The 19,727-nt window shown below is 35.8% G+C and overlaps 1 long non-coding RNA gene and 1 pseudogene across 1 annotated transcript; one reads left to right on the forward strand and one right to left on the reverse strand.

Moving 5' to 3' along the window:
- Window positions 1-299: 299 nt before the first annotated feature.
- LOC107879503 lies at window positions 300-13,255 on the forward strand (annotated as a pseudogene).
- Window positions 13,256-13,626: 371 nt separating this feature from the next.
- LOC124886478 lies at window positions 13,627-15,550 on the reverse strand. The gene is made up of 2 exons (XR_007043755.1): window positions 14,729-15,550; window positions 13,627-14,428 (listed from the first exon to the last, which is right to left on the reverse strand). It is a non-coding gene; the product is annotated as an uncharacterized LOC124886478 (long non-coding RNA).
- Window positions 15,551-19,727: the final 4,177 nt, after the last annotated feature.

Raw genomic sequence — 19,727 nt, forward strand, 5'->3', positions numbered from 1 at the left:
TCCAAAACGCGATAACCCCAAATTCAATTCTCCCAATCCGTAGAGAAAATAAACCATTCACACGATAGCTCAAATTCTGATTCGACCAAAATTTGCAATGAACCAGATGAATACCCAAAACAATAAATATGAACAAAACCGAAATCCCGTACACAAGTTTCACCTAAATCCACCCAAAAATCGCCAGAATACACTCCCAACAGACTGACATAACACTAATATGATTCCAAAAAAAATGAATGAGACCTGCCTTCAAAATTTTACCCGTTTAACAATATTTCAACGAAACAGAACAGAAGATGACTGAGAAGATGTTTTTTCAGCCAGACGCATCAGAAAAAGGTCGGCTAACAGACCAATTTGACATAGATCTTGGTGGCGCTAGCGAATTCGAAGTCAGACGCCGACCAACGACCTCTTTTTCGGTGATTTTGGACAGATTCGGTGAGTTTGATGCATTTTTGATGAAGGCGTTGCTAGAACAGTAGCTGAAAGTCCGAGATTCTCTTTTTTTTTCTCACACCATTTTTGCTTCTTTATCTTGTTATTTCACTATATCTGTCGCATGTGTGTGTATTTTTGTGTCAATGGAAGATGGTGAATCCCCCTCTAAAAAATGGAAATTCGTCCCCTCTTTTGATAGCTCCCTTTTCTGTATTTTATTTTTGTAAAGATCTCTCTGTGTAGAGTGTGTGTGTATGGTTCTCAAATGGAGGAGGATCCCTGGTTCCATTTGTGAGGTATTGGTTATCTGTTTGTGGGAATTGTATGTGGGTATGTTTTGTTGTGATGTTAATATATGGTCAGTCTGATGAAGATGATGATCCAAAAAATGGGTCCCCTTTTTCTTTTCCTTTGTGATCAAGAAATGTGATGAAAAAGGGGGTGTCACGTGAGTGGGGGTAAGGTGGTTTATTTTGATTGGGTAGGTTGTTAGGATAAGATAAAATTAGTTAGAGGTTATTGTTTTGTTATTTTGTGGAGGGATTATCACATGGGTGAGGGTGCGTAGTAAAGTGTGAGCTAAAAATGAATAAAATTTAATTTTGGAAGGGACAAAATTAGGTATCTACATCATGCCTCCTTTGAATGTACACACAAAGTGTTTTCAGATAAAGAAGTAGACAACAAGATAGAATTTTGTCCCGACCATTATTCAAAGGAAGAAACAGAAAGAAGAAGAACAACTGAGTTCTGACTTAGGACATCCTACCCACCCAAGTTATGGAGGAATCAAGTGACGGTTATTTCAAAAGATTTGAAAGAGAGGGACAATACTGAGTTGGAAAGTCGAGTGAGGTTCTGTCGAGGTTCCGATCCGCAGCTCTATCATTACATCAAAATAAAAATTACAAGTTAAAACATAAATGAAATTACAAAATACTATCTATACAGCTTCTGTTGGACTCCTGACTTAAGTTTCATCACCCTATTCTTCAGGCGGGCTCCTGACTGATATTTCTTCAACTTGTTGTTTGACTATCAATTTCTTCAACTTTTTGTTTGACTTTCAACTTCTTGACGTTGTTGCTTGACTTTCATTATCTTAACCTTGTTACTTGACTTTTAATCCCTTCACCTTGTTGCTTGACTTTTAATTTCTTCACCCTGTTCTTCAGGCGGGCTACTGACTTGTAATTTCATCACCCTGTTCTTCAGACAGGCTCCTGACTTTCAATTTTATCACCCTATTCTTCAGGCGGGCTCCTGAAACCAAAATCAAAGCTAAAATAAAATTATCCCAAGCAAAGATTATGATAAAAAAAGATTTCATTCATTTATTTTTTGTTGAAAGTAATGTCCTATTTTCTAGGAGGGTCCTGAACATAAAGTAAATTCTCATTTTCCAGGAATGTCCTGAACATAAATTAAATTCCCATTTTCCAGGGGGGTCCTGAACATAAAGTAAATTCTCATTTTCCAGGAGGGTCTTGAATAGAAAGAAAAATTCCCATTTTCTAGGAGGGTCCTGAACATAAAGTAAATTCCCATTTTCTAGGAGGATCTGAACATAATGTAAATTCTCATTTTCCAGGAGGGTCCTGATCATAAAATAAATTCCTATTTTCCAGGAGGGTCCTGAACATAAAGTAAATTTCCATTTTCCAGGAGGGTCCTGAACATAATGTAAATTTTTATTTTCTAGGAGGGTCCTGATCATAAAGTAAATTCTCATTTTCCAGGAGGGTCCTGAATAGAAAGTAAAATTCCATTTTTTATGAGGGTCCTGCATAGAAAAATAAAATCTCATTTTTCAGGAGGGTCCTGAACAGAAAGTAAAATCTCATTTTTCAGGAGGGTCTTGATCAAAAAGTAAAATTTCATTTTTTAGGAGGGTCCTGAACAGAAAAATAAAATCATATTTTTCAGGAGGGTCCTGAACAGAAAGTAAAATCCCATTTTCCAAGAGGGTCCTGAACACAAAGTAAATTTCCATTTTTCAGGAGGGTCCTAAACAGAAAATAAATTCCCATTTTTCAGGCGGGTCCTGAACAGAAAGTAAAATCCTATTTTTCAGGAGGGTCCTGAACATAAAGTAAATTCTCATTTTTTCGGAGGGTCCTGAACAGAAAGTAAGGTTTCATTTTTCAAGAGGGTCTTAAACAGAAAGTAAAGTCCCACAGATGTACTTTTCCAATGGTCTTTGAATTAAGTGAAATGAATTTTCCCTTGTTTCAACAAAGAAAATTTGTTAGTTAAAAACTTAGTGGTGGCTTGTAGAACTTGGCTATCCCGACACCTGCTCCAGTGTTCATTCACTTCATTTTGTTTCAGATTGCTAGCACTTACCCCTTTATCGCGTCATTGACTCAAACTCAGATTATTAAGAGTGACTTTGAAATAAACTTAGCATCTCTGCTTTTCCATGCTTCATGAATAAACCCTTTAAACCTTGGTATTTTCATGAGTTCCACGACTTGTCTGTTGAAAAAACTTTCTGCATGCCCTTTTTTTCGGCTCACAATCATGTCTCTTTCATGTGCTGGCCTTTTGTCTTGCTTTGTCCAATTGAAGAAGCTGGTAGCCAGTTTTGAAATTTTTTCTCTCATTTTGACATGGACTTGACTCAACGACAAGAAAAAAAAATGACAATGATTTTCTATTTGAATAATTGACTCAAGAAAATAAAGTAAAGATAAAGAAAAGAAAGAAAAGACAATGAATGTCCCCATTTGAAACAAAAAATGAAAAATTTATCTAGAAATGATAGTCAACACTAATGGTTATGCCATGCATTTCGGATTAAGTTGTCTGATCTTTCCATTCAAACTTTCTACCAGTTGTTGTTGAGTTAATGACCTTGAAACTGAGTTGTTTCCTTAGGTCAATTGCAGTTAAGACCTCATTCGGCTAGTGGTGCCCTAAAGGGTTTTCGCCAACAAGCCTCTCTCATTTTTTCTCCTCAGTTCACCATTGCCTTATGGTGCCTGTGAGGTTCTTTCACCAATGAAACTCTCTTATTTTCATTTCTCTCAACTCACAGTCATTTTATGGTGCCTGTGAGGGTTTTCACCAATAAGACTCTTATTTTTATTTCTCTAACTTACCATCGCTTTACGATGCCCGTGAAAGTTTTCACCTATAAGACTCTCATTTTTATTCCTCTCTTGATTCCTTATGCTGAGGAAGATAAGTAGTTCCCAAAATACATCATCACATTGATTGCATGCTTAGCCTTAACATTCTCAAAGATTGATCTGAAGGTCTTTCTTTGGTTGTAACTTAGCTTTTGGATAAGGTTAGAAAGAAATGATGACATGGAGCTCAAATGACACTTAAAGTGGAATAGGACTTACAACTTTTGGAATCGACTCAAACAATGAGGATTAACTCATTCCCCAGTTTCTTCTGACTGGGTAACTCTAAATTATTTATTTGGTCAGACCGAGCCCCAGGTAGGGCAGCCTACGTATCTCACCCCCGAAAGAGGAGAATCAGGTCACGCGTAGTTCTGACAACTTGTTCTTTTACTTAATTTAGACTTCTTCTTTTCTCTTTTATTGACTTTTTTTTCTCTTTGAAACTTTTTGACTCTATTTTTCTTGACACTCTTCTCTTTACTTTCTTTTTGGACATATTTTCTTTTTTTTTTTTTGAAATTTTTCTGACTCTTATTGTTTTGCTTGACACTTTTCTTTTGAGCTTTGCTGACTCTATCTTGATTCTAAAAGAGGGGTATGAAAGAAAATAATATGAAGGATCAAATGGGGTAAACAAATGATGACATAATTTTTGGATAGCAGAATAAAATGCCTTCATCATATCAATCCTTGAAAATACTAGTACTAGCATGCAATGTGAAAGTGCATGATCAACATCACTTATGACATGTTTTGCAATACCAACTTGCCCTGAGCATGTGTGTCACCTCTTTTCTATACCTGTCAAACACACAACTCTATATTTGTTGTACATCCTTCACATTAAATGACTTATGCTTTCGTGGAGTTGATTTTCAATCTGTTCCTCTTGATAGGATCAGCAGACACTGTTTGACCTAATTAAGATGTGTTTTTCAATTGATGACTAAGTTATTCTTGTGATTCTCAAAATAATTGCCTTAATTTTCAGAATAGGCTTCAACTTATCAGCAAATATCTCAGCACTCTACTATTTTCTCAGATGTTTCTCCTAACTTTATCCCTCTGATCCAATGTTTCATGGTTAAATTGGATTTTAAGATCTGGCTGAAGACTTCGTAGGCATATCATATCACTAGAATCAACATAAAGTGTACTATATAAAGAAAACAAACAAACAACACATATTTAAAACACAAAGGGAAAGGGACACTTCATTTAGTTGAAATAAAAGATAGAAGGGTTTGAACACAAATGACAAAGGGACAAAACAAGATGGATCACTAACTACAACCCTAAAATAATTCAAAAAATAGAAAAGAAGACAAAGCAAACTACCAGACCTCTTTCTAGTAGGGAGAGGGGGTGACTTTTCAATTGCTCAGCCTGACAACTTAGCCACTGGTTTGCATATGAGCATGACTAAAGCTTCCTTCATTGTCAATGTTCTGCACCATAATTAGTCCATCTTCTATCATTTTTTTAATTTCTCTTTTCAAATCTCGACAATCTTCAATATTATGACCCTAAGCATCAGAATGATACGCACATCGTACATTAGGATCAAAATTTCTTGAACGCCGATTAAGAGTGCACCCAAGGAGAGAAGTGATCATTCCCCATTGTACCAATCTCTGAAATAAATTAGCATACGACTCTCTAATTGGTGTGAAGCTATCTCTCGACTTCTGCCTTATTTCTTCATTTAGCTTGGATAGAAAATCAGGCTTAGAAAGGTTTTGGTATGTTTATGGAGTTAGAGGACGACTCTGAGGAGTTGGTATATTCCACTATGGGTAAGCTGGGGGTTGAACATGTGGTTGTGTGTTATATACTGGATATGGAGGTGGAGGAGCAGAGTATAATAAATTTTGGGAGTGATTATGTGGAGCTTGGGAATGAACTTGGGTTTGAACCTGAGAGTGACGACAACGGGGTCTTCTTGACCGTGCTTGCCGTCCAACTACAATAGAAGATGCATCTTTCTCATTCTTTTTCCCTCCAGGTTCCCTTAATTGATTGCAATATTATCCCAAATGTTTCACGGATTCCTCATGCCTATCTTGCTCCTCAAATTTTTACATCTCAAAGATTGGAGGAAGGTTAGCACTTGAAGGCATGCCCCAGTCTTTGTATGAAACATCTTCTTTACCCGCAGGTCCTAGAGAATTTTTCATAGCATTTACTACACTCTTTATTTTTTCAACCATTTTCTCCGACTTTTCTGGCACACTGGACTTCTTGTTAAGAAATTTTGGTGGTCCAGTTAACTTAAAAGTAGGCTCAGGAGTATAACAATGATCACTAAGAGTATTGAATATAGGTTTACTAGAAGCATGGGGACGCACAATCGTAGGACGAGCCAGTGTGAAAGTCCTAGTAGAGGATTGAGCAGCAAGATCACAGACGACATGTGGTGTTGTGAATGTAGTAGGCTTATGCTGAGGAGCTAGAGGAAAAGTGGTGGAAGTGTTGAGATGCTTTTGGCTTAGAATGAATTCTGAGTCATGTTGCGGTGCATCAACAACAGTAGAAAATTGACTTTGAGATTTTAGTGGAAAACTCGAGGTATTTGTAGGATCAATAGCAGGGAATGAAGGAGGAGGTAACCCACTGGCCCAAGCTCGATGCATTCCTGTCATTTGTTATCTTAGCCTCTTAATCTCTTGCTTCAAACTTTCATTTTCTTGATTCTTTCTTTGATCCATGATGTCACTCTCTATATCTTTGTTGGACACAACTAACCCTTTGGATTTGGTATGATGTGAAGGACCAGCCAGAATGCCACAAACCAACCACCTTAAACTGACTCAACAAAAAACAACAAATGTGTTAGAGTTCAACACTTTTTCAAAACCTCTTTTTCCTTCTTTTTTTTTTAAAAGATCACCGAACCCAAGAAGGGTGCCTACGTATCTCATCCCCAAAAGGGGAGAATCAGGTGTGCATAGTTCACGAAGTCTTGCCAAAATGGCCAATTGATTCTTTTTCCTTTCTTTTTTTTTTTTCTTGAAACCTTAAGAAAAAAAGAAAATAACAATTTGTCAAAAGAATTGACGAAAATCTTTTTGCATTTTTCAGGTTTAAACTCCCTATACAAAATGAAACCTATGATTACCAAAGAAAAATCTTTTGGGGTTTTCGATTTTGAATTTCATAGGAAAATGAAGCTTGAAACTATTAAAGAAAAACCTTTTTGTATTTTTCTTTTAGAGACGTATATGACACCTACTCTAGATGAATAGTGAAGAGAATCTTTTTGAATGTTTCAAATTCCTGTACAAAATGAAATCTATGATTACCGAAGAAAATATTTTTGGATTTTCGATTTTGAATTTCATATGAAAATGAAACTTGAACCTATTAAAGGAAAATATTTTTTTTTGTTGTTTTCTTTTAAAGATGTACATGAGACACCTACTCTAAATGAAGAGTGAAGAAAATCTTTTGAATTTTTCAAATTCCTGTACAAAATAAAATCTATGATTACTGAAGAAAATATTTTGAATTTTTTTAAAATAAGATCCCCGAACCCACAATAGGCTGCCTATGTATCTCACTCTCGAGAGAGGAGAATCAGGGGTGCGTAGTTCATCCAGATTGGATAATTAATGATTAAAAAACAGATTGCACCCTAACTTGAGAAACGCCCAAAGACACACGATAAACAACATAACAAAATCTTTTTTTTTTCGAGTTTTCCATTTGACACTTCACATAAAAAATGACACCAACAGCTATAAAAGAAAATCTTTTTGGTATTTTCGTTATATGAAATGTACAAAACTTCTACCACCTTTTTTTGAATTTTTCTTTTATAAAAAGCTCCTAAAAAAAACTTTTCGGAGTTTTCGAATTGTGAATGCTTGCTAAATGAAACAAAAGGAAAATCTTTTTGATGTTTTTTGATTTTTTTGAAAAATGAGTGCAAAAAGTAAAAAAAAAAATCTTTTTTTTTTAAATTTTTGAATTGTAGAAAACAAAAGTCATAAAGAACCTAAAAACTACGAAACTCTTTTTTGATTCACCTTTTCTCTTTTCCCCTTTTTTTTTTCTTTCATGCCTAACACAACTTTCATTAATTCTAGCACATGTTTTTTCCAAATCAGTCCGTCAAATAACCCTATTACCCTAAGAAATACAACAATTAGCACGTAGGGATGGTTTAGAGGAGAGTATCCTATAAAGAACCAAGTGGACCCCGCTAGGTCTCAATATGATGCACATAAGCATGATCTAAAGGCTAACGTACGTTGGGGTTTACTAACAAGACCGTTCAGGAGAGCATATGGTCGATAGTGACTGCTTTTCTTTCCACCTACTCCATTCATCCAATGGCTCCCCCTCCTAAAATAAAGATGACTCAACTAGAGTTCGTGCGCATGACGTTCACTCTGGGACTTGTTGCATCTATGCACATGATGTCAAATATAAAGCGGAAACACACAAGAGAAAAACTGTAAACACGTAGCACTCAACAATGATAAAATAAACAATAAACGATAACACAAACAATGTTTATACACCCATAATGTCAAACTAAGTCAATACAACTCCAAAAATAAGCCCGAATTCTGAAAAATCCCCAGCAGAGTCGCCAGAGCTGTCACACCTCCTTTTTTACAACCAAAAAAAATCATTGTAGGTTCGAAAGGGTTTTAATTATTAAGTGACAAAATGAAGATTGTTCCGAAAAGGACCTTTAACAATAAAAATTAGAGTCGCCACTTGGCATAATCCGGTGTGCCAAGTCAACTTTGGAAATCCTTTTCAAAATGATTTTTGACTCTTTAAACTAGTTTGCGAACAGAGATTCCGACTAAAGAATTCTGTTGACCGAGGGGAAGGTGTTAGGCACCCCTCGATCCCGTGGTTCAACCACGGTCGCTTGGTAGAGCGTATCGGCTAATTTGACACTAAGAACGTATAAACCGCACAAAACATGCAAAATAATGAATCGAACAAAACAAAAAAAATTCAAAGTTTACTGTCCAGTCCGATTATACAATCCGAAATAGAAAAAGTGCGGAAATGTAAACCTACTCTATTCTAAACTAATCCTAAACTACGCTCCATGGATTTACTCCACCCGACGTTCCGGGCCTTGATTGTGCGCCATCTTCAAGTACATGATACTTTGGGGCATTCCACGGTGAATAAATACAATTCCTTTGGGGCATTCCCGACAAATGAATACCATGCCAATTTCATACGATAAACTAGAAAACATTCAACACATTCAACATTCCACATATTCAGCCAAACATCATTCTTAAATTTGCCTATCCGAACCTAAACTTCGCCTATTCAATTCAACAAGATTCATGCTTATTCTGAATTAGACAACAATAAATCAAAATTAATCATTTTTTCTTAATTTCTCAATTCTGCCCCATCTATCTCAGCCTAATTAAATCAATTCGATATGCAACCCACCAATCAAATTTTACATCCACATCCCAACAAACAAAAAAACCACAATGAAGATTCAAGCATACCAAACACACAAATCATCCATAATTATGTGAAGATTAAAAGGACAAAAGATCGAATTGGACCTTAAGAACTTTCGCTTGACTTAAGAAGAGAATAAGAAACGTTCCAGAACCTCGGAGAAGTCTAACAAAATCTCAGCATTCCAAATCAGTTGAAAAATAGTCCAAAACGCGATAACCCCAAATTCGATTCTCCCAATCCGTAGAGAAAACAAACTAGTCGCGCGATAGCTCGAATTCCGATTCGACCAAAGTTTGCAATGAACCAGATGAATACCCAAAATAATAAATATGAACAAAACCAAAATTTCATACACAAGTTTCACCTAAATCCACCCAAAAATCACCGAAATACACTCTCAACAGACTGACATAACACTAATATGATTCCAAAAAAAAATGAATGAGACCTGCCTTTGGAACTTCACCCGTTTAACTATATTTCAATGAAATAGAAGAGAATATGACCGAGAAAATATTTTTTTGGCTAGATGCATAGAAAAAGGTCGGCTAATGAACCAATTTGACGCAGATCTTAGTGGTGCTAGTGGATTCGAAGTCAGACACCGACCAACGACCTCTTTTTCAGTGATTTTGGACAAATTCGATGAGTTTGACGCATTTTCGGCGAAGGCGTTGCTGGGACAGTAGCCGAAAATTCGATATTCTCTCTTTTTTTTCTCACGCCATTTTTGCTTCTTTATCTTGTTATTTCACTGTATCTCTCACGTGTGTGTATATTTTTGTGTCAATGGAAGATGGTGAATCCCCCTCTAAAAAATGGAAATCCGTTCCCCCCTTCTGATAGCTCCCTTCTCTGTATTTTATTTTTGTAAAGATCTCTTTGTGTAGAGTGTGTGCGTATGGTTCTCGAATGGAGGAGGATCCCTGGTTCCCTTTGTGAGGTATTGGTTATCTGTTTGTGGGAATTGTATGTGGGTATGTGTTGTTGTGATGTGAATATATGGTCAGTCTGATGAAGATGATGATCCAAAAAATGGGTCCCCTTTTTCTTTTCCTTTGTGATCAAGAAATGTGAGGAAAAAAGGGAGGGGTGTCACGTGAGTGGGGGTGAAGTGGTTTATTTTGATTGGATAGGTTGTTAGGATAAGATAAAATTAGTTAGAGGTTATTTTTTTGATATTTTGTGGAGAGATTATCATACGGGTGAGGGTGCGTAGTAAAGTGTGAGCTAAAAATGAATAAAATTCAATTTTGGGATGGACAAAATTAGGTGTCTACACTAAGAACTAATATTTTTAGTTGTTATAGTCATTATATTTATATAGATAAATTTTAAAAGTTTTTTTTTTTGAAAAAAAAACTTAGACCGTTAGTATAGATGAGAAGAAAATCTTGATTATTTGACCAAATATATTGATTAAATTTTTGTACTTTAATATTGGTAAGTAGAATAATAAATTAATTAATTAATTTTAATAGAGCTAAGTGTGAACTAGGACCCAATTGAGTGAGAACAAAATTTGTAACAAAAGTGTTTTACCTACCGTTTTTTGTTTGAAGCCAGTAATGACATTTTGGCTTATAATTGTATTTTGTTTTATTACTTACATTACTAAGTGAAACATATTTTTTATATCTCTTTTTTTCCACCTTCTCTATATTTTCTTCATATTTAATATTCATATCCTATTCAATCCCCTTATTTCTCCTTTTTACACTATCCCTCCTCGGAGAAAAACCTCTATATAAAGACGTAACTTAGGATAGACTATCATACTATCTGGAGAAAGAAAAAGGGATGAATGAAGGCAACGAGAATGATTGTTTGATATGGGAAATAATGAAGTGTGGTCATTTTTGAACTCCGACAATGGCCAACTAGTTAGAGGCGGAGTAAAATTTATGGGTGACAAGTTGCCAGATTAGAATAGGTTTGATACTTGTCAGCCACTAACAACTGTTAAAGAGGTAGGCAAAGTGAGTCTTGGTGGCAAAAAAAGATGTTCATCCAACAAAAAGAAGGGCGGTAATGAAAGGGTGAACCAAAGTCTGGTGTAGATGAAGATGGAGGTAGAGAATCAAGTCATGTGCTACACATATGGACGGAAAGAGAAAGAAGGAAGAGGATGCGAAACATGTTTGAGAATCTTCAAACTTTGCTTCCTCATCTTCAACCTAAGGTAATTTTTTCCCCTTCAATGACATACCTTTTTTTATTCAATATCCTATCGATCGAGCAAAAGAAACTAAAAAATTTATGATTATCTTAATTTTTTTCCTTATTTTTCTTTCTATTGTCTTTCACAATCATAATAAATAATCCTAATCAACTCGTCCAATACTTATTCAAAAATTGAACATAAAAAGAACTTTAGATCAAATTGAAACTTGTAAAATGATTTTAAATTTACTTCTTTACTTTGTTTGGTTCTTTTTGGCAATTTCTTATGATCACTCTTCGAAAATTGTGGATTCAAAAATGTAGTCTTTTTGAGTAATTTGTATATTATCAAATGAATACCTTTTAGCTAATATATACATGGCTTGAAATCAAAGTCATATATCAGAGTTTTGCCTGATTCAACCTTTCTATTCGACCTTCGCCTTTGAGATTCATAACTTGCAAATCATGATAAAAATGACCTGATAGTGTAGATTTCTTACATTATTGTAAGTATATATTAATAAAATCCAAAATCAATTTATATCGCCAGTATGTAGAAATTGAATTCATTTTCTTTTATGTATATGCCGGTAATTTTTTTATTTTTTTTTTATGTATATATGCAGGCTGACAAATCCTCAATTGTTGATGAAGCTGTGAGATACATCAAAATACTGTTAACAATCTTAAAGAACAAAAGCTAGAAAGGATTCAACGTGGGATAGCAAAGCTGTCCACAATGAATAATCCCATAATGACTCCACATAAGTTGAGTGTTTACACTAGCTGGGAACAATTTTTGGCTGACAAAGGATCTGCTTGTAACTCAGCTGCTATAACACCAAAGAACACCAACAATGTGACTGGCATTCCCCTTTTAAACACTAATGTTTCAATAGATTTTGTGACATGGAGTTCACATAATGTTGTGCTAAATGTTTGTGGAGAAGAGGCACATATTAGTGTGTGTTGTCCTAAGAAGCCTGGGCTTTTTACCTTTATTTGTCATGTTCTCGAGAAAAATAAGATTGACATTGTATCTGCTAACGTTTCATCTGATCAATTCAGAAATCTGTTCATGATCCAAACCCATGTAAGTCCTTTCTCTTTTAATTTTCATTTATTTTTGGTCAAGAAATTATCTCTTTTAATGCATCGGGCTGTCTTTTTATTGGTATTCAGAAATTCATTTAATTCTTACGTATTAATACGTGCTCAATTTACAAATCTATGTTGGTCACTTTGAAGATTGTGAATTAGGGTTTTTAGTTAGCAGAATAAATAAGTAGTCTTCGGTTCATTTACGTGTCTTTGCAGAGAAACTTTTGAATTTTGGAGTATGAAATTATGGGGTGTACCATAACAAAGTATTCCTTGGATCTAGTGGTGTTAAACCTGCTATGTCATTCCTCTTAGATTTATTAATTATTAATTAGGACTAGATGAAATTAACGTTTTTGAATGAAAATCTTACTGCCTAGAAAGATTATTATTCCTTTTCTTTTTTAATAGATACTAAAATACATAAATTGAAACACATGAAATGCGACACCCACAAGAGTTTTTACTAATCATTTAATTTATTATGATACTCTTTCCTTTTTAACTTCTCCAAAAAATACAACACATTTTAATATATAGTTGAAATTTTTTTCTAGAAATACCTCATCTCATGCACCTAATTCTCTCTGTTTGTCGCATATACCACAATATAGTTTAGTCATATACAGATTATGTTAGAAATAATTTAGGTTGTTTTTCTTGAGCGTAGTGTTTATAAAAATCAATCTCTTTACTTTTAACAAAATAATTATTAGGTTGTATATACATCACCCTCTTCAGACGCACTTGTAAAACTTTACTGCATCACCCTCTTCAGACGCACTTGTAAAACTTTACTGAATATATTATTATTACCAATGTTGTTGCTTCATTCTGAAAACATGTTGATGTATATTCAGGCAAGAGGTGCAAGTGGCTTAGAGCAGTTGATCTATGGAGCATTATCAGTGGAAGACATGTACAAGCAAGCTGCAGATGAATTTATATAAAGGGTAAACCCTGTCACACCCCTTTTTTCAACTCCCAAAAAAAATTCATTTAAGGTTTGAAAGAGTTTTTATTATTAGGTGACAAAAGATGAACATTTGTTTCGAAAAAGGATTATTTACATTTCTGTTCAGAGTCACCACTTGACATAATCCAGTGTGCCAAGTCACCTTTGGAAAATCCTTTTCAAAACGATTTGATTCTTTAAATTGGTTTGCGAACAGAGATTTCGGCTAAGGAATTCTGTTGACCGAGGGAAAGGTGTTAGGCACCCCTCGATCCCGTGGTTCGACCACGATCGCTTGATGGAGCATATCGGCTAATTTGACACTACAAAATGTATAAACCACACAAAACAAACGAAACAACCAAGTAAACAAATCAAACAAAATTCAAAACTAAAATAATATCCAGTCCGAATTATACAATCCCAAGGATAGAAGAATACAAAAATATAAATCCTATTCTAGACTAATCCTAAACTATGCTCCAATGCTTACCCGATGCCTCGGGCCTTCATCAAAACGTCTTCCGCCAACATAATACGTCGGTACATTCCCCGGTGAATAAATACAATGTGTCTCGAGCATTGCCCAGCTCCAAATGCGAGAAAGACAAACCATTTCACAAACATTCCAAACACTCATTTAAACATTCAACGCGTTCAATCAACACACCACTCCTAAATTTTGCCTACCCGAACCTAAACATTTTGCCTATCCAATGCGACCTATCATGATACTATAGAATTCACAAACTTTATTCCGAATTAAGCAAAACAACAACAAACCAAAATTAAACCAAATTTACCCTTTTTATCAGTTTCACAATTCCACCCCAAATTCTCTTCTCAACACTAAATTTTCACAATTCATGATTTCTATTTCAACAATCCACAATCACTTTTCAACGAAAATTAGGCAAAAAGTCAATATCAAAGTAGCAATTCATCACCAATCAAGATCAAACAACACACGAGATTCCATCCAATGCACCATATTCCATCAATAATGAAATAAAAAGAGGAAAGGAGTAGAAATGGACCTCAATGATGATTTTATTTCAAATATCAGTCAATCAAGAAGACGACTCCGCGTGACGAAGAGCCCCGATTCAGCCTCGAAGAATACCATAACTCGACTATGAACCAACTCCAACACGACAATCTTCGAAACCTGATCCCAAAACAAAACCCACGAAGGCCAGTGAGCAAATCTCATCTTGGTATCGAGAAAACTGTGACCCAAGACAGACCACGACGAACCCACCGAGATAAACAAAACCCAAATCTAAATACATCACAAGCGTTAAATTGTTTAGAATCGATTTAAAAAAAAATATTGATGGTGCTACTACTGTTCACTTATTTATGACGGTATCGCCTGAAAATCAGAAAGAAACGATAAGGTATGTTGGGTTTTCGGCATGGGGTGAGTTAACTAAAATGACTGCGCTTATTTCGGTGAGAATCTCACCAGGAAAACTTGAGAATCCCTTTCTCTCTGGTTTTCTCACTCTCCGACCAGTTCTCTCTCTCACTCTCCCCATTTTCTCAATTTCTCTCTCAATCGATCTCTCCCACTCCTATCTTTATTTTCTCCGGTCACCTCACTCCTCGATTCCCTATATCAGTGTATGTATCCCCAGATATCTTGAGGTTAGTGAGTGTATCCGTGAGCCAGAAGAAATGGAAGATGATGATGGTGTTTTCCTTTTTTCGTGAGTGGAAGAATGGAGTGTCTTGCTGTGATGGTATAATGTGGAGAAGATGACGTTGGTGGTGTCCCCTTAGTGATGGGGCCTGTATGTGTGTATATATCTCTTTTGGTGTGAGAGATTTTTCTTTTTATCCAAGCTAACACCGTGTAAAAAAATATAGAAGGAGGGGGTATGGTTACGTGGGAGAGGGTAGGGGTGTTGAGAATAAGATTTGTTAGGATAAAGTTTGTTAGGATAAGGTTAGGGATTTAATTTGTTAGAGATTTTGTTAAGGGTTGTTATTTTTTGTATTTTTGTGGGATATAATCATACGGATGAGGGTATATAATAACAAGAGGTAAAAAATGGATAAATTGGGTTTTGGGAGGGACAAAATTAGGTGTCTACATCATGCCCCTTTTTGGGTGTAAACACAAAGTGTTTTCAAATAAAAAAAAGCAGACAACAAGACCAAATTTTGACCCGACCATTATTCAAAGAAAGAAATAGAAGGAAGAAGGGCAACCGGGTCTTTGACATCCTACCTACCCAAGTTATGATAGATTTAAATCACAGGTATCTCAAATGGTTAGAAGGAGAGGAACTATACCAAGTTGGAGAGTCGAGTGAGGTCGCTGTCGAGGTTCCGGTTCGCGGCTCTGTCATTACATCAAAATGAAAAATTACAAGTTAAAACATAAATGAAATTACAAAAATCCTATCTATACAGCTTCTGTTGGACTCTTGACTTGAGTTTCATCACCCTATTCTTCAAGCAGGCTCCTGACTTGCAATTTCTTCAACTTGCTGCTTGATTTTCAACTTCATCACCCTATTTTCCAGGCAGGCTCCTGACTTGCTATTTTTTCAATCTATTGACTTTCAGTTTCTTCATCTTGTTTCTTGACCTTCAACTTCTTCACCATGTTGCTTGAATTTTCATTTATTCTCCATGTTCTTCAGGAGGTCTCCTGAAATCATATCAAAACTAAAAAGAAAATTATCCCAAACAAAGAAATGCATTTTCTATGAGTTAATTGGAATGATTCGACTAAAAGGTACGTCTTATAGGAATCAAAAGGAATGACTCAACTAAAAGGTACGTCTTATAGGAATCAAGGGAATGACTCAACTAAATGGTACATCTTATAGGAATCAAAGGGAATAACTCGACTAAAAGGTACGTCTTGTACGAATCAAGGAGAATGACTCGACTAAAAGGTACGTCTTATAGGAATCAAGGGGGATGACTCAACTAAAAGGTACGTCTTATAGGAATCAAGGGAAATAACTTGACTAAAAGGTACGTCTTATAGGAATCAAGGGAGATGACTCGACTAAAAGGTACGTCTTATAGGAATCAAGGGAAATAACTTGACTAAAAGGTACATCTTATAGGAATCAAGGGAGGTGACTCGACTAAAAGGTACATCTTATAAGAATCAAGGGGGATGGCTCGACTAAAAGGTACGTATTATAGGAATCAAGGGGGAATGACTCGACTAAAGGGTATGTCTTCTAAGAGTCAAGGGGAATGACTCGACTAGAAGGTATGTCTCCTAGGAGTGAAGGTTTAATTTAAGAAGTGTATCACCTAGCAAATGAAAACTGAAATCCCTGGACAAGTATGTCTCCGAGGGATATGGGATTATAAATTTTTACCATGATTTTATTATCAACTAGGTACATCTTCTAAGAGTCAAGGGGAATGACTCAACTATAAGGTACGTCTCCTAGGGGTGAAAAATTCAATTTAAGAAGTGTATCACCTAGCAAATGAAAACTGAAATCCCTGGACAAGTGTATCTCCGAGGGATATGGGATGATGAATTTTTACCATGATTTTATTATCAAACTTGTGCAACAATATTGCTTCCTGCATTTATAAAAGTGAAGCATTGCAGTCCTTGATGTTTATGCTCTGAAGTCCCTGCTTTGAAGGTAATATATTTCCTGTTTCATCAAAGAAAACTTGTGAGTTTAAAACACGGTGACTGGTTTGTGGCTTTATCTTTCGCGGCGATCACTCTTTCCCTCATCACATATAACCTTGCTTCCAACCATTAGCATGGATCATTGACTTGCTGCGTCATTGACCCAAACTCAGGTTATTAAGAGTGACTCTGAAACAAACACAGTATTTCCTCTTTGCCATGTTTCTCAGATAACCCCTTTGCAATTTGGTATTTCCATGGGTTCCTAGACTTTTCTGTTGATAAAACTTTCTGCATGTCCTTTTTTGGCTCACAATCATGTCTCTTTCATGTGCTGGATATTGTCTAGCTTTGTGTAATTAAAGAAGCTGGTAGCCAATTTTGAAATCCTTTCTCACTTATTTTTTATACGGACTTGACTCAAAGACAAGAGAAAAAATGACAATGAATTTTTATTTGATTAACTGACTCAAGAAAATAAAATAAAAATAAAGAGAAGAAAGAAAATACAATGGATGTCCCAATTTGAAACAAAGAAATGAAAATTTATCTAGAAAAGATAGTCAACTCTAATGATTATGTCATGCATTTTGGATTAAGCTGCCTGATCTTTCCATCCAAACTTCTACAAATTGTTGTTGAGTTAATGGACTTGAAATTGAGTTGCTTCCTTAGGCCAAATTCATTCGGAAACCTCATTCGGCTAGTGGCGTCTTGAAGGGTTTTCACCAACAAACCTGTTTCTTTCTCTCAGCTCACTATTGCCTTATGGCTCCCGTGAGGGTTTTCACCAATAAGACCCTCTCATTTTTATTTCTCTTAACTTTCCATCACCTTACGGTGCCCGTGAGGCTTTTCACCAATAAGACTCTTTCATTTTTATTTCTCTCCTAATTTCTTATGCTGAGGAAGACAAGTAGTACCCACAATGCATCATCATATCCATTACATACTTAGCCTTAACATTCTTAAAGATTGATCTGAAAGTCTTTCTTTGGTTGTAACTTAAATTTTGGATAAGGTTAGAAAGAAGGGATGGCATAAGGCCTAAATGACACTTGAAGTGGTGTAGGACTTACAACTTTTGGAATTGACTCAAACAAGGAGGAATAACTCATGCCCTAGTTTCTTTTGACTGGGCAATTCTAAATTTTTTATTTGGTTAGACCGAGCCCTGAGTAGGGCAGCCTACGTATCTCACCCTCGAGCGAGGAGAATCAGGTCATGTATAGTTCTGTCAGCTTATTCTTTTTTTGCTTGATTCTGAGTTGTTTTTCTTTTTTTTTTACTTTTTTTTTCTGTGTGATTTTTTTGACTCTAATTTCTTGACACTCTTTTCTTCCTTCATGGATACATTTTTCTCTCTTTCCCTTTTTTTTTGAAACTTTCTGACTCTATTCTCTTGCTCGATACTTTTCTTTTGAGCTTTGCTGGCTTTATCTTGATTTCAAAAGAGGGGTATGAAAGAAAATAACACTAAGGCTCAAATGGGGTAAACAAAGGATGACGCAATATTTGGATAGCAGAATAAAATGTCTTCATCATATCAATCCTTGAAAATACTAGTACATAGCATGCAATGTGAAAGTGCACGATCAACATCACTTATGACATGTTTTACAACACTAACTTACCCCAAGCATGTGTATCACCTCTTTTTCTATTGTACCAATCTCTGAAATAAGAGTGCACCCAAGGAGGGGACTGATCATACCCCATTGTACCAATCTCTGAAATAAACTGGCATACGACTTTTCAATTGGTGTGAAACTATATCTCAACTTCTACCTCATTTCATCGTTTGGCTTGGATCAAAAATTAAGCTTAGGAGGGTTTTGGTATGTTTGTGGAGTTAGAGGACTACTCTGAAGAGTTAGTGTGTTCCACTGTGGGTAAGATGGGGGTTGAACATGTGGTTGTGCGTTATATACTGGATATAGAGGTGGAGGAGCATAATATAATGGATTTTGGGAGTGATTATGTGGAGCTTGGGCATGAACTTGGGTTTGAGCCTGAGAGTGACGATAATTGAGTCTTCTTGACCGTGCCCGCTGTCCAACTACAATAGAGGATGCAACTTCCTCATTCTTTGTCTCCCCAATACTTCCTGAACCCTTTTGAATTGCTTGAGTTGTCACTTTCAATGTTGCAAAACTCACAATGCTACGCATCTTGATTCCCTCTTCTATCATCTCCCCCATTTTAAGGACCTCAATAAATGACTTGCCCAATGCAGGTAACAAGTGTTGATAATATGTTCCATCCTGCGCTTTAATAAACACCTCCACTATTTTGCTTTTTTCCATTGGCGGTTTTACTCTAGCAGTTTGTTCGCATACTCCTTGAAACTCTCAGTATTCTTCTTTTTTATACTATTTAGGGATTTTTCGTCAGGGATCAACTCCACTTTGTATTGAAATTGTTGTACAAATTCATTAGATAAGTCATCCCAACTAATCCATTTGTCAATGTCTTGGTCAACAAACCATTCCGAAGCTAGGCCTGAAAGACTCTCCCCAAAATAAGCCATGAGTAGTTCTTCCTTCTCCCCAACACCCCTTAGTTGGTTGCAATAACGTATCAAGTGTGCAACAGGATTGTCATGTCCATCATACTTCTCAAACTTCGGCATTTTAAAGACAAAAGGAAGATGAACCCATGAAAACATGCACAGATCAACAAACATTCAACGCATTCAATTAATACACCACTCCTAAATTTTGTCTACCCGAACCTAAATATTTTGCCTATCCAATGTGACCTATCATGATACTATAGAATTCACAAACTTGATTCCGAATTAAGCAAAACAACAACGAACCAAAATTAAACCAAATTTACC

This window comes from Capsicum annuum, chromosome 8 (genome assembly GCF_002878395.1).
Source record: "Capsicum annuum cultivar UCD-10X-F1 chromosome 8, UCD10Xv1.1, whole genome shotgun sequence".
NCBI lineage: Eukaryota > Viridiplantae > Streptophyta > Magnoliopsida > Solanales > Solanaceae > Capsicum > Capsicum annuum.